Raw genomic sequence first — 12482 nt, 5'->3', positions numbered from 1 at the left:
GGAAGCCCAAATACACCCCACACAATCCGTTGTGGTCCAGGTGGTGAACACATACGTAAATCTATACTTAGGACACTACCTAAATGGCACCACATAATTGAGGACCAGCTGACGGAGTCAATACAGCAGCTAAGCGGCCGCATTAACCGAGCTTATAACGGCGCTTGGGCTACCAGAAGTCGACGCCATCGACGTCGCCCTCACCCCCATTTCTCGCAGAACTTCGCCATCCTCCCAAGACCCAGATGGTGTGTAAAGATTTAAGCAAAGGGTACCTCGACTACACTATTTCACAACGCTTTAAAACAAAAAAGAAAGAAAATGGTACAAATAACAATACTAATAATCAAATAATTGTGTTTATTTAACTTGCAGCGGAACAACCCTATGGTCTGAGTGCTTGTGCAAGCATATATTAAAATCCAAAAACTAGAACACTGCAGGGAATAGTATAATTAAAGAAAAGCTTCAAAGTTGAAGAAAAATTCGTCCTAATGCGGAACTTGAACCCGGGAGCACCTTTGCGGGGCAGCCGCTTTGCGATCTGAGCTAACCAGGCGGCTTTTTTTTCTTTCATGGTATATTTTACAGTAACATTGAGCCCAACATTCGCCAGTTGTGCAGTCACAGAATGAAGGGCACAATGAAAGCCATACACAGAAAAGGCAGCGTTCATACTGTGGGTGGAAACATTGGTTTCACTTTAGAAGTTTGGTAAGGATAGGCACCTCACCAAAATGAGTTACCAGTCCGGCTGTATATCAAGTCCATCAGAAACACGTATTAGGTGCACTGTCATCTGGCTGAAGTGTACCCTTGCAGGTACAGTCGTTTCGGCCTGTCGGTCCATCATTAGCGTATTCCACAAACTGTGCATTCCCATTAGAAAAACATATCGAAAGGTGCATTATTATTAGAGGTCAGCAGCAGGTATCGCACAGTATGAGCCTTAATCTCAGTCTTTCTTTTTAAGTACGTTGGAGGCCATACCAAAATAGGATGGCGTCGGTGGAGCTAAAAAACAATGTTCAATTGTCTCTGACACATCACAAAGGCGACAGTTAACAGAAGAGAGAAACATGCCTTTGTTCTGTAGATATGTTTTTACCGGTGTGGTTCCACTATGAAGTTCATAAACCAATGTTTTGCAGCAAGAGGATGTATAGATTTTACGAACTCGCTTTAGTACGTCGTGGCCAGGTCATTTAATGTATAGTAATTAGTAAAATGGAGGCAGAAATAGCATGGACAGTAAATGTTTCTATAACATTTTGCGCAACCCTGCATACAAATATTCAGTGTAGAACCGCACTGTCAGGAAACGAACTGCCAAGTAAACTTCTTGCATGAACTGCCACAAGCATAATCGCGAACAAACATTGGAAGAAACAACTAAATTAGTGACGCATTAACAAGTGTGACTTGCATGAATGACCGAATTATAGGATGCGAATTATCGCAAAAGAAGAAGAAACCTAGACACTATTTGCCGCACATAAAGATCTAATAAGCCCAACCCACCTTTACCAACATGGACCTTCCTTTTACAATGGAGGAGCTCAAGGCGGCACTAGCTCTCTGCAGGCGCTCTTCATCTCCGGGTCCAGATGGTATGTCATACCGAGCCTTGTGCTATCTCGGAGAATCCGCACTGATAGAACTGTTGAGTCTTTACAACTCCTCATGGCAGGAGGGAAATCTTCCTGACGATTTTAAAGTAAACCACCTGGTGCCACTCTTGAAGCCGGGCAAATCCCCACTAGAGCTCACCTCTTACCGCCCAATAGCGCTGTCTAGCTGTGTAGGAAAGATATTGGAACGGATGATCCTTGGCCGCCTGGAGTGGTACCTTGGACACTACAAGATTTATCCGAATTCCATGGCTGCTTTCCGACGTGACCGCTCTTCCATCGACAATGTAGTTGATCTCGTTTCATATGTCCAGCAAGGTCCCGTAAGCGTTTATCTGCAGCTTTATTCTTAGATGTGAAAGGGGCATACGCTAACGTATTACATGAGGCCATTCTCGACGCTCTTGCTACGGTTGGTCTAGGTGATCGAGTCTTTTTGTGAATTGCAAGTCACCTATCTGCAAGATCATTCTATGTGTTAACTGACGATGTCCCAACAATGCGACGCTATACCAGCAGGGGCGTTCCTCAAGGCGGTGCTCACAGCCCGACGCTAACCAACCTCGCTCTTGTTGCACTTGCTGAATACTTGCCAACTACCATCAAAATTTCAATATACGCAGTGGACATCTGTGTCTGTACTTTGGCAGTCACACGTCCTCAAATAAGTGCACGGCTTCAAAGAGCGGCAACTTTGACAGTGAGCTACTTGGGTAAGCAAAGTCTCAGCATACCACCAGAAAAATGTGCCACTAGTGGCATTTACTCGCAAACCAATGATGCCTTATGTCATCTTAATCAATGGGGGGACCATTTCCTATGTCAGAACCCACAGAGTTCTTGGCGTAATTATTGACCGAGAGCTCTGTTTGGTCCCGCACATGGCCTACATGAAACGGCGCCAGAGAAAAGCTTCCCAGTTGTCTAAATACTTGACAGGAAAGACATGGTGGATGTCAGTAGACGCAATGCTGAAACTCTACAGAGCTCGCTCTCTCGGGTTTTTAAGATAAAGTCTACCTGTAATGAAGAACAACTGCAAGACAAATATTCGTGTTCTACAGGCAGTGTAAGCTCAAACACTCAGAGTTTGCCTTGGTTTGCCCAGATGCACGTCAACAGAGGCAACTCTTGTGATTGCTCGGAAGCATCCAATGCGTACTCACATTATGGTGGAAGCCCTGAGAACGCACATCAGACATTGTGCACGTGCCCCCTATTACCACCTTGCAACACTACCATCAGACAGGCACCAAGCATCATTCTCTAAAACTATCGTGAAGTACAACGACAAACTTCTCTCGGGCTTCACCGCTGCATCTCAACCATCGATACCCCCTTGGTGCCTTATCATTCCCACAGCACATCTCAGTGTACCAGGAATAGGGAAAAAGTCTGAGCTCTCGTCGCTTGTGCTGAAACTACTGTCTATGCTTCTTCTACACGAGATGTACGCGGACAGTGTACGTATTTATGCTGATGGTTCCACAAACGTACACTGTTCGTCCGGTGCTGTGGTTGTCCCAGCAGGAGCTTTTACCATCAGCTTTAGGACTGACCACCCAACGACATCGACATCTGCGGAACTGGCTGCTCTTCGCGCTGTACTTTGTTTACTCAATCGGGAACCACCTCGACAACAGTCAATCTTCAGTGACTCAAAGGTAGCCCTACAATCTTTGCTAACAGCTCTGCGTCGCGGGCCATTCGAACAGCTCGTATTCCATATTAGATGCTTGCTCCATACATCACATGAGAAAGGGACACCAGGTGACGCTTCAATGGCTGCCAAGTCGCTGCGGCATCATAGGAAACGAAGACGTCGATAATGCCGCTCGGGCAGCTCTTGAAGACGCACAGGAAGAGGCCATACTACTTTCACGGTCCGACGCAGCCAGCAAACTTCGAGTGCTTGCACAGGAGATCACGCTCTCTCTATGGTGCACACCAAGCAGCCAGATAAAACGGGGCAATAGTCAATACCACCTGCCCTCTTTGATGCATCTGTCTATGCCAACTGGACTCCGCTGAAGATAGGCCACTCTGCTTTATTGTTATGACTAGGGGTGGCATTCATGAAATCTCACTCATTTCGCATTGGAATGGCCGACAACGCTCTCTGAAATACCTGTCTTTGCGAGGAGACGCTAGAACACATTCTGTGCGGCTGTCCTGAATATAATGTTCAGATACACTCCTTGGCGTCCATTCTGGCGCACCTTGACAATGGACCATTGCCAGTTGAAACGATTTTCCCATATCGCCGATAAAAGACATCGCAACTGAAGGCAACGAATGGACGCGGTTGGACAAGCGGCTGTGACAGTGAGTTCACCTGCCACGCAAGAGTGACGTGCCGTGACTGACAATGTGTGCGCTGTGCTATCTGCTCTCTCTCTCCTCCCCATCTTCCACCCCCCCCATCCCGCTTACATGTGTAGGGTAGCAAACTGGTTGAGCTAAGCTGGTTAACCTCCCTGTCTTTCCTTCTCCGCTTTTTCATTCCTTTATCAACAACTAGAAACAAAGACATGAGTTCTGACGTAATAGATCTGTGGAAATTCTCAAGGTGGAGAAAATTAATTAAAAAAGTGAAAATGAGACATCCACAACTACTACGTAAAAACGTTTACTTTGCTTCGAACTATTGATAAGTTCGACTTCACCCTACCATCTGCTAGCCGCCTGGTTAGCTCAGATGGTAGAGCGTCTGCCTCAGAAAGGCGGTGGTCCTGTGTTCTAGTCCCGGGCCAGGAAGAATATTTCTTCAATTGCGAGGCTTTTCTTTCGAGGAAACAGTATGGGTTGCCTTCGTAGCAATTACTACGATTGTGTGGATGTCTCATTTTATTAAATATTCCAGATGCGAGGCAGTTGTCTGAACGAGTTGCCTACGAGTTCAAGCTCGATTATGAGCGGCAAAATATGTCGACACGCTAAAAAAAAGAACAAGAAACGCGTGAATGAAGGTCGGTAATAGTTTAGTCTGATGGCGTATTCATTGAGCCGGAAGCGATTCACCCAAATATATATAAAAGCAGACCTCAATAGTTGCTAATGAAGCTAAATTTGCTCAAGTGCTCGATATATACGTCGTTTCTCTTACATTCATTGTGCACTTCATCTACATTTTGTGGCGTTCTTTTTGGGGAAATTGTTGTTTTACATTGTAGATTATTGAAAACAGCGTAATATTCCATAAGCTTGTGCGAAATTACGCACTAGTGTTTATGAGGTCTGTGATGAAGCACATTAATGCGTTTGCGAAGTAGAAGACAAGAATGCACTCTCAAAAGGGGGCTATCTCAAGCCCTTGTATAGCTTGGTCATGTTGAAACAAATCAATAAGTTATTCAGCTAAACAATAGCCAATTAATCAATTTATCTTAGGCTTCCACTCAGCTGAATGTAATAGGTGTGGTTTCAGCGTTACGCTGCAGTGCGATGTTAAAAATGCCAAATTTGGTTCATCAGAACATTATCGTTTCCCAAAGTAAAGTACAATGCCACAAATTTGAAAGCGGTCCCTTCAACAAAGTTGACTGAGGCTTAACATAAAATTTTGCTATCACTCGCGCGTTCGAGCACCGATGTGCAATCCCATTGCTTGGCTGAGCTTCCCGCGTGTGGCACTCTCGGTAATTCCTGGAACGGTATCACGCCAAGTGCCGGCCCTATTGCGAAATAAGCGAAAATCGACCACTTGTGCTTCAGACGGAGATCGGCTACTGACCGCCTTTCTTGTCACTTTATGAAATAAATGGTTTTGATGACGAGAGGAGAAGGAAAAACGAAATGCGGGTTATTTCCAGACACGCGCATGAACTAACGGCTAAGTGGCCCTTGCTTTGTAGTCGCCAAAGCCTTTTATGAATAAAGCAACGCAGGAGAACCAGTGATACGAAAATTTCTTTAGTGTTACTCGGCACGTGGCGATACATTTTTAATTAACGTGTGTAGCCTCGATTTAGCAGGTGGCTACCCGCAGACCACTATGCGCAGTTATTTTCGCTGAAGTTTACGCCAGGTAGTTCGGGAACAAAGATTAGACGGGTACAAGCAATATGATAGATCACGCCCGATGAACCACGTTGTGCGATTTCATTATTTCTGCATCTCCCAGATAAGAACCCCATGACGCACTTACATGCTACTTTATATGGCGTACTCTGGCGATAGCGCTTGCATTAGGTCGCGCCGGGCATGTGTTATCCGTGGCCATTGCCGCTGCGGTCCGCGCATCGGTAACCTAGGTAGATGCGATATTACTAAATTAAATTAAATTGTGGGGCTTTGCGTGCCAAAACCACTTTCTGATTATGAGGCACGACGTGGAATTCTTTAACAAACACCTGGAGTTCTTTAACATGCCCGTAATTTAAGTACACGGGTGTTTTCGCGCTATGACCATAGCGACTGAGCAACCGCGGCGGGTATATGACAATATTGAAACGCAAAAATATTTCTGGCCGGGTGTTATGGTCTTCGCTTACGCATTCGTCAGTTGCAGTGCGTGAAAACAATAATATAACATTTTTAAGCGTAGCGTAAGCCTTTTGTTTTAAATCTTGTAGTCCGACAATTAAACATTGCAAAACAATATTAGGGGTCCCAATCTAAATGTTTTCTATATTAACTGGCGCCGGCGCATTTGCTATTCCCAGGCAGAGCAGTGGCATGGTTCGCAAAAGTTTTCAAGGGCGCCAGAAATTTCGGCGCTTCAACTGCATGGACTGGCAGAAAATGGCCCACTAAGGTTCACTGAACAAGTTGGACGAGGTAAGCCGATTGAATACTTGTAGTACGTTATCAAATACACAGACATTCGAGGTGCCTTCGCAACATCCTCACCACCACCACCGTTTTCATGCTGCGCCGCTGACGGAGCATGCACGGATCATGTGCGGAGGATTTTACTCCTTTCCATACATAGCACTCAACGCTGTGAAGGCTAGAGAGACTTCTTGCAGTGGCTTTGTTCGCACTTGGATACAGTTCGATGTTTTTTTGACCGCAGTATTGCGCAACTGTTTCTTATGTAGGCTCAGTAATCAATGAAAGAAGTTTTAATCCTTATAAACAAACACGCTGTGGTATAGGGCTGCTAAAGCGTTATTTTATATCATTTTTATTTCCGCTCTTCTTTTCGAGTTTTTTATTTGCAACCCTTAATAATAATAATATATGGGGTTTTACGTGCCAAAACCACTTTCTGATTATGAGGCACGCCGTAGTGGGGGACTCCGGAAATTTTGACCACCTGGGGTTCTTTAACGTGCACCTAAATCTAAGTACACGGGTGTTTTCGCATTTCGCCCCCATCGAAATGCGGCCGCCGAGGCCGGGATTCGATCCCGCTATTTGCAACCCTTCGCGAGGAGCCTAACGTGCATGCCGGCGCGAGCGAACGCTGTTGGCGCGCAGCGAGGCATGGACGTAACGCGCACAGTGATAACTTTTCTTGGCCAAACTTCTTGCCTGGCTTCCACAGCATTGACTGCTATGTATGGAACGAAGCACAGACGATCTGCAAGCAGGCAGAGTGTGTTTGACTACGAAAATATGTAGAGGCGAAGAGGACGCACCGTCAATGCTATGCCCAATCAACTCAGCTGCGGAGCAGGGGCAGCGTTCTGCATTCTGCAGCTGGCCCTAGCTTTGTGAGCACGCACACTGTAAGTACACGCGTTCCTGCTTGTTCCTACGTTATTGTATCGGCACTAAACATCAAGCTAGCGTTATCTAACATTTCACTTGGCGCTGCCCGATGCCGAAGGTTTCCCGTCGCTCTCATATTGTGCTCCGTCTAGGGGCGACCCCTGCAACGCCATTGACGACGCTCTTCATCGCACCAGCACGGTGAGACGCCACGGTGTAGTTGCCAGGGCACTGCTCTTTTGCCACTGCTCTTCTGTTCCTTCTGCCATGCCGGAGTTGCCTTGCACGCTGCGTCGCGCTGACATGTCACCCCACCCCCCTCCCCCCCGTGTAGCTGAAACGCCGTCCCAGAATTAATCTCGTTGTCGATTTCGATTATTCTCCCTTCAAGCGAAAGAGACGAATGCTTTGTTTAATACCTAGCTTGGTCCATGAGCGAAATTGTATTGAAAGCAAAGAACATATTTGCCGATAGCATTTCAAAGGCACAGCGCTTGAGATAGAACCGGTAGAGAAGCTACTAATGCATTATCTTATTATTATTTCAACATGATATAACATGCAGGAGGCGGGGTCTTAACTACTGTTCGCACTTAGCAAATTCAGCAACCCTTGTGACTGCCGTCACGCGATTCTTTCGCTCCAGGTAACTCAGTATGCAGGATGGCAAATACTCCCTGATAGCAAAAATTAGTGCATTATCATCACATGAAAGAAAATTTTTATATACAAATGTCACATTAAGTATATAATAATATGTGCCTCACGTGTCCCAGCTGACGTTAGCCAAGCGGTTCAACAAAAAAAAAGATTACAAAAACACGCTGCAAGATGCAATTGTTCCGATATGCCTAACAATCTGTCAAGAACACAACAATGAGCTGCGTACTTAGTCGACAGTGTAACGACTATTCAAGTTGTCTGACTACGGCAACATGTCAACATTTTCAATAGCCTGAACATATATAAAAATCCGAGGACACCTAAGCACTTCTCACAAGTTGTGCCTGCGAAAGCACTATGTCCAGTTTGACGCCGCTGAGCGTTCCTTCGAGCGGTCCTTCATGCAACACCTGGGGTGCTATCGCAGCAACAGGTGTTCCCTACCGCCCGCTCGGCTCCGTGGAGGCGCGCCCGTGCCGTAGCGTCGCAGATAATGGCAATGGGTGCCATTTCGCTGCTAATTAAATACATTAATTAGGAAGTTTTTACGTGCCAGAACCACTGTCTGATTATAAGCCACGCCATAGTGGGGGCCTCAGGAAATTTCGGGCACCTGGTGTTCTTTACCGCGCACCTAAATCTAAGTACACGGGTGTTTTCGAATTTCGCCCCCATCGAACTGTGGTCGCCGTGGCCTGAATTTGATCGCGCGACCTCCGTATTTAGCAGCCCAACACTATAGTCACTAAGCGACCACGGCAGGTGCATTTCACTGCTGCCCATGCCAGCAGCAGGTTTATTTCGCTCATGAGCCTTTCAATGCTTTAAAGTCAAAATTGGTTAATCTTAAGCGACCTTACAGCTGCCATCAAGGATGTGTGATTGGAGGCAGGTGCAGACGCAGAACACCGGTAGCAAAGAAAGAGGAGCGCAGATTGAGCAGCAAGATGATCAGGATCAAGTATTATGCGATTTAGGCTTTCTGGAAATGACCGTCAAGGAAGACAGAATGGCGAATGGCAATTGCTACATGGGCAGGGCACGTCTGTACTGCTGTTGCGACTTTCACGAAGCATACATAAGAGAAAGATTAGTGAGTTCCCAAAGGTCTAATCATTTTAATATAGACCATAGTAAATAGGGACGAAAAGAACAATAGAAATGGCCTTTGAGAGTTGCTCTTCCCGTTGCTTTTGTGCCCACATTTTCTGTAATGCAATCTTTTTAGGCTATGTGCGACGCGAGTACATAGCAAAATATGAGCATTTCTTTAAGTGACTGTTAGGTTGTCGAAAAAAACTTCTGTACAGGACTCCGTGCAAGGAACGCCGCATGCTTGAGGACAAAAAAAATATTTGTATGGCCATTAGTGGAATAGGTGTCGCTGTTCTCATGATAGCTCTGTAAAATGTGATGTATGCACCAGCTTTTTTCATCATGTAAGAGGCCCCGCCGCAGGTCATTTGCATGATTCAAGGTTCAGAGACGCATGATATTTGCTCCATCATGAGGCACACCTGCGACTAGGCGAAAATCAAGATGCTTGGCGCCCAGCTACGCTGCCCACCTTCGTCTTTGATAGGGCTGCTGTTCTTCCTCCCTACAAGTGGATTCTAATGTGGGATAAAATAAATAGGGCGTTATTAATTTCATACACCCGAACATGTTCCATGTCAACTTTCAATAACATGCTCCGAAATTCGAGCATTTTTTTCCACATTTTACAGAAGGTGTAAGGGCCTGTTGCGTCGAATTTCACGTGAGAGCACCTGCACAACAGCGCATTAATCAAATCGGTTCTTTCGTTTAAACAGAAGTACAAGCATCACAATTGCAAAGTGCAGCTAAGCCCTCCTGGTCCATGGAATAACAACGAATGGCAGGCCTACAACATACGTGTTATTGAACATTACGGAGGCTGATATTTGCTTCTCAAGACAAGCTTAAAACACTACTCTGTGTAGTGTATGGAAAATAAAGTCGACACCCCGTGCACGCTTTAGCGTGACCGTATTATGGACTGTTATGCATTTTGGTCCATTAATTTTGTGACCCTCACACTGTGAACGCATAATCTTCTTACTTCTAGCCGAAGGGAAGCATCCTGAAACATTTTCATAGGTAATAATGAAGCCAGATCTCTATTATAAAAAAAAAGTGCCAGGCTAAAATGATGGCAAGAACGAGTGTGCACAGGAATACTTGCGGGAAAGGGGACGGCGTATCTTCAAGACATGGCTGGCATGACTTGACTGCGGTGCACCCCACACTATAGCACTGGCACAGCACAAAGCGAACAATCGTGCATCGTTAACTGGTGGTGAATTGCCACCACGCGTCGCGCGCAAATCGATTTCCAATAAACGCTATGCTGCCGCAGCTGGTCCAGGGCGTTCAAAGGCGTACGTGATGCGGACCTTTTCGCAAGTGGTCGCTTTGTGTTTTCGTAACCCTTTCGTATTCGGATCTATAGCAGTCTTGGGTGCAACGAGGGCACGACGCAGAACCGTTTCTGCATTCCGCGCCTGTCGCTATGCAGCCGTCGCGGTCAGCGTCACACCCGCGAACTCCTTATCAGCAGTGAAATGCCATGACCACATAGCCACGGTAGTGTGCCTGGTAGAATATGTTTTGTAGTCTCCCCTCCATGAAAACAAGGAAATCCGGAATATGAGACGTATATTATGGATTATATATCACGTATGTTTTATTCAAAATGACGCTGAATAATTTTATAAAATAAATCGTATCCTTCACTCTCCATTAAATGAAGTATCAGAAGATCAAATCCTGCAGAATCATAAGGTCCAATGTTGACGTGCCTTCATACACTAACAATTGAAGAGGTGAAACATAGACCGAGTTCTTACGAAACAAACAAAATGGCTCATGCCGTGTACAGAAGCAGCCATTGGAAATATATATACATATATTTTTTACTCTCGTCTTCCGTTATTTTCACACTACGAGAAACGTGCATCCAAGAAGCACATAAACTACGGCTTTCTTATTGTAAAATATCTTCGTAATATGACATTTTTTTCCACCTGTAGAGTGCCTGTCTCTATAGTTTACGAAACTCGAGATTTGGATAGTCGTCCAATTTTAACTGTTTTATTGCAATCATTCCTCCATTCCTTCCTCCCACTATCTGATGCTCTATAATTTGTTTGGTATGTCTTGTTATGGTGGTAACAAAGGCATGAAAATTGAGAAATCTTTGAATATTGCATTTTAAAAGAATATTTTCTCGCTTTAACTGTGCTGTCCATGTACTTTTTTTTTATAAATGAGCATATAGCAGGTTGATATTTGTACAATTATGTCGTGTATGTACACTTATTCATTAGTTGCGTGCCTGTGTGGGGAAAACATAAGATCTATTATGTTTAAAATTAGTCTCCTCTGGTGCTTGAATATTATAAGCTCGAGAAAAGGAAGCATAAATTTTCAACCTTTTCGAACGGTCTTAATAAGAATATGCGCCTCCTCAAAGCATAATAGGGCAGTGAATGTTTCTCCGCGATCTTGTAATTATTTTTTGCTGGAATCAGGCTGACGGATGTTTGCTGGAGCTGGCGCTCACGAATTTCTGTTCTGGTTTGGAGAAACCCACACATGAACACAAGTCTGATAAAACCGCACAGATGCACCCTTATTGTCCTTTAGTATAGAGAAATCTTCATAGAGGTCTGATAATCCTGAGAGGTGAGGCGTGGGCCTACTTTGACTCTCTAAGAGCAAAGAAAGATTACACATCGTCTTTTGCGACGACAAATGAAAAATCGTGTGTTGCGCAGTAACACACGGTAACAACGGTCTGTCGGGAGAATGACGCGTGCGATTGCCGGAAAAACTGCGGCGCCCTTTCAAGACGGGATGTTTGAAGAATATATGATCCGGGTTTCTGAATTTACCATTGCATTTCACGCGCTACACTCTTTGAAAACTGGTATTGCTTGCAAACATTTTAAAGATTCTGTAGGAGGCTTTCTCTGTTCAGACTTCTCATGTGCAAGTACTAACAAACAAATCAGCTACCGAAAGTTAAGTTACCGCATGCGTGAGGTGTATCTATATAGGCGGGTACACCGTCTTGCCAAAATTACAGCTAGTAGAAGGTATAGTAAAATACGCACGCAAAACAGAGTTTTAGCGGATGTTTCTTGCGTGCGGCCGCTATAGAGGCGTTAGGCCGCCGTGTACAGTATATTTGCGCCCAACGATTGAAAGAAAAGGACGGCGGTCTTTCTGCCATAACTTGATTCCCTATAATGACAAAAAAAGAAGTGCCTCGTTCCTTGGAGGCAATTCCGAAAGTGAAGAAAATAATAAATGCACTGACCTAATGTACAGACTGCCTATCCAACGTTGTTTCAAAACGCCGCCGTAATTGCTTGTTGCTCCGTGAATAAATAAATCCGGCGGGACGAAATGCCACTAAGCACGCTTGGGCCAGCATCAGGAGCGCTCGATCGCGGTACCAGATCGTAAAATTGTCGAGCCGAAGTAATGCGTTCTTTCCAGCAA

General features: G+C 45.1%; 1 long non-coding RNA gene across 3 annotated transcripts in view; it reads left to right on the top strand.

Annotated features, from left to right (window-relative positions):
• Positions 1-12482, top strand: part of LOC135901311 (uncharacterized) — a 454233-nt gene that overhangs the window by 66508 nt on the left and 375243 nt on the right. For all 3 annotated transcript variants that reach the window (XR_010564089.1, XR_011512844.1, XR_011512843.1), the window contains exon 2: positions 6296-6410. This is a non-coding gene — a long non-coding RNA (uncharacterized lncRNA). The remainder of the gene's footprint in view (positions 1-6295; positions 6411-12482) is intronic.

This window comes from Dermacentor albipictus, chromosome 3 (genome assembly GCF_038994185.2).
Source record: "Dermacentor albipictus isolate Rhodes 1998 colony chromosome 3, USDA_Dalb.pri_finalv2, whole genome shotgun sequence".
NCBI classification, from domain to species: domain Eukaryota; kingdom Metazoa; phylum Arthropoda; class Arachnida; order Ixodida; family Ixodidae; genus Dermacentor; species Dermacentor albipictus.
The sequence above is the reverse complement of the archived record's forward strand: the minus strand, read 5'-3'. Positions and strand labels throughout refer to the sequence as shown.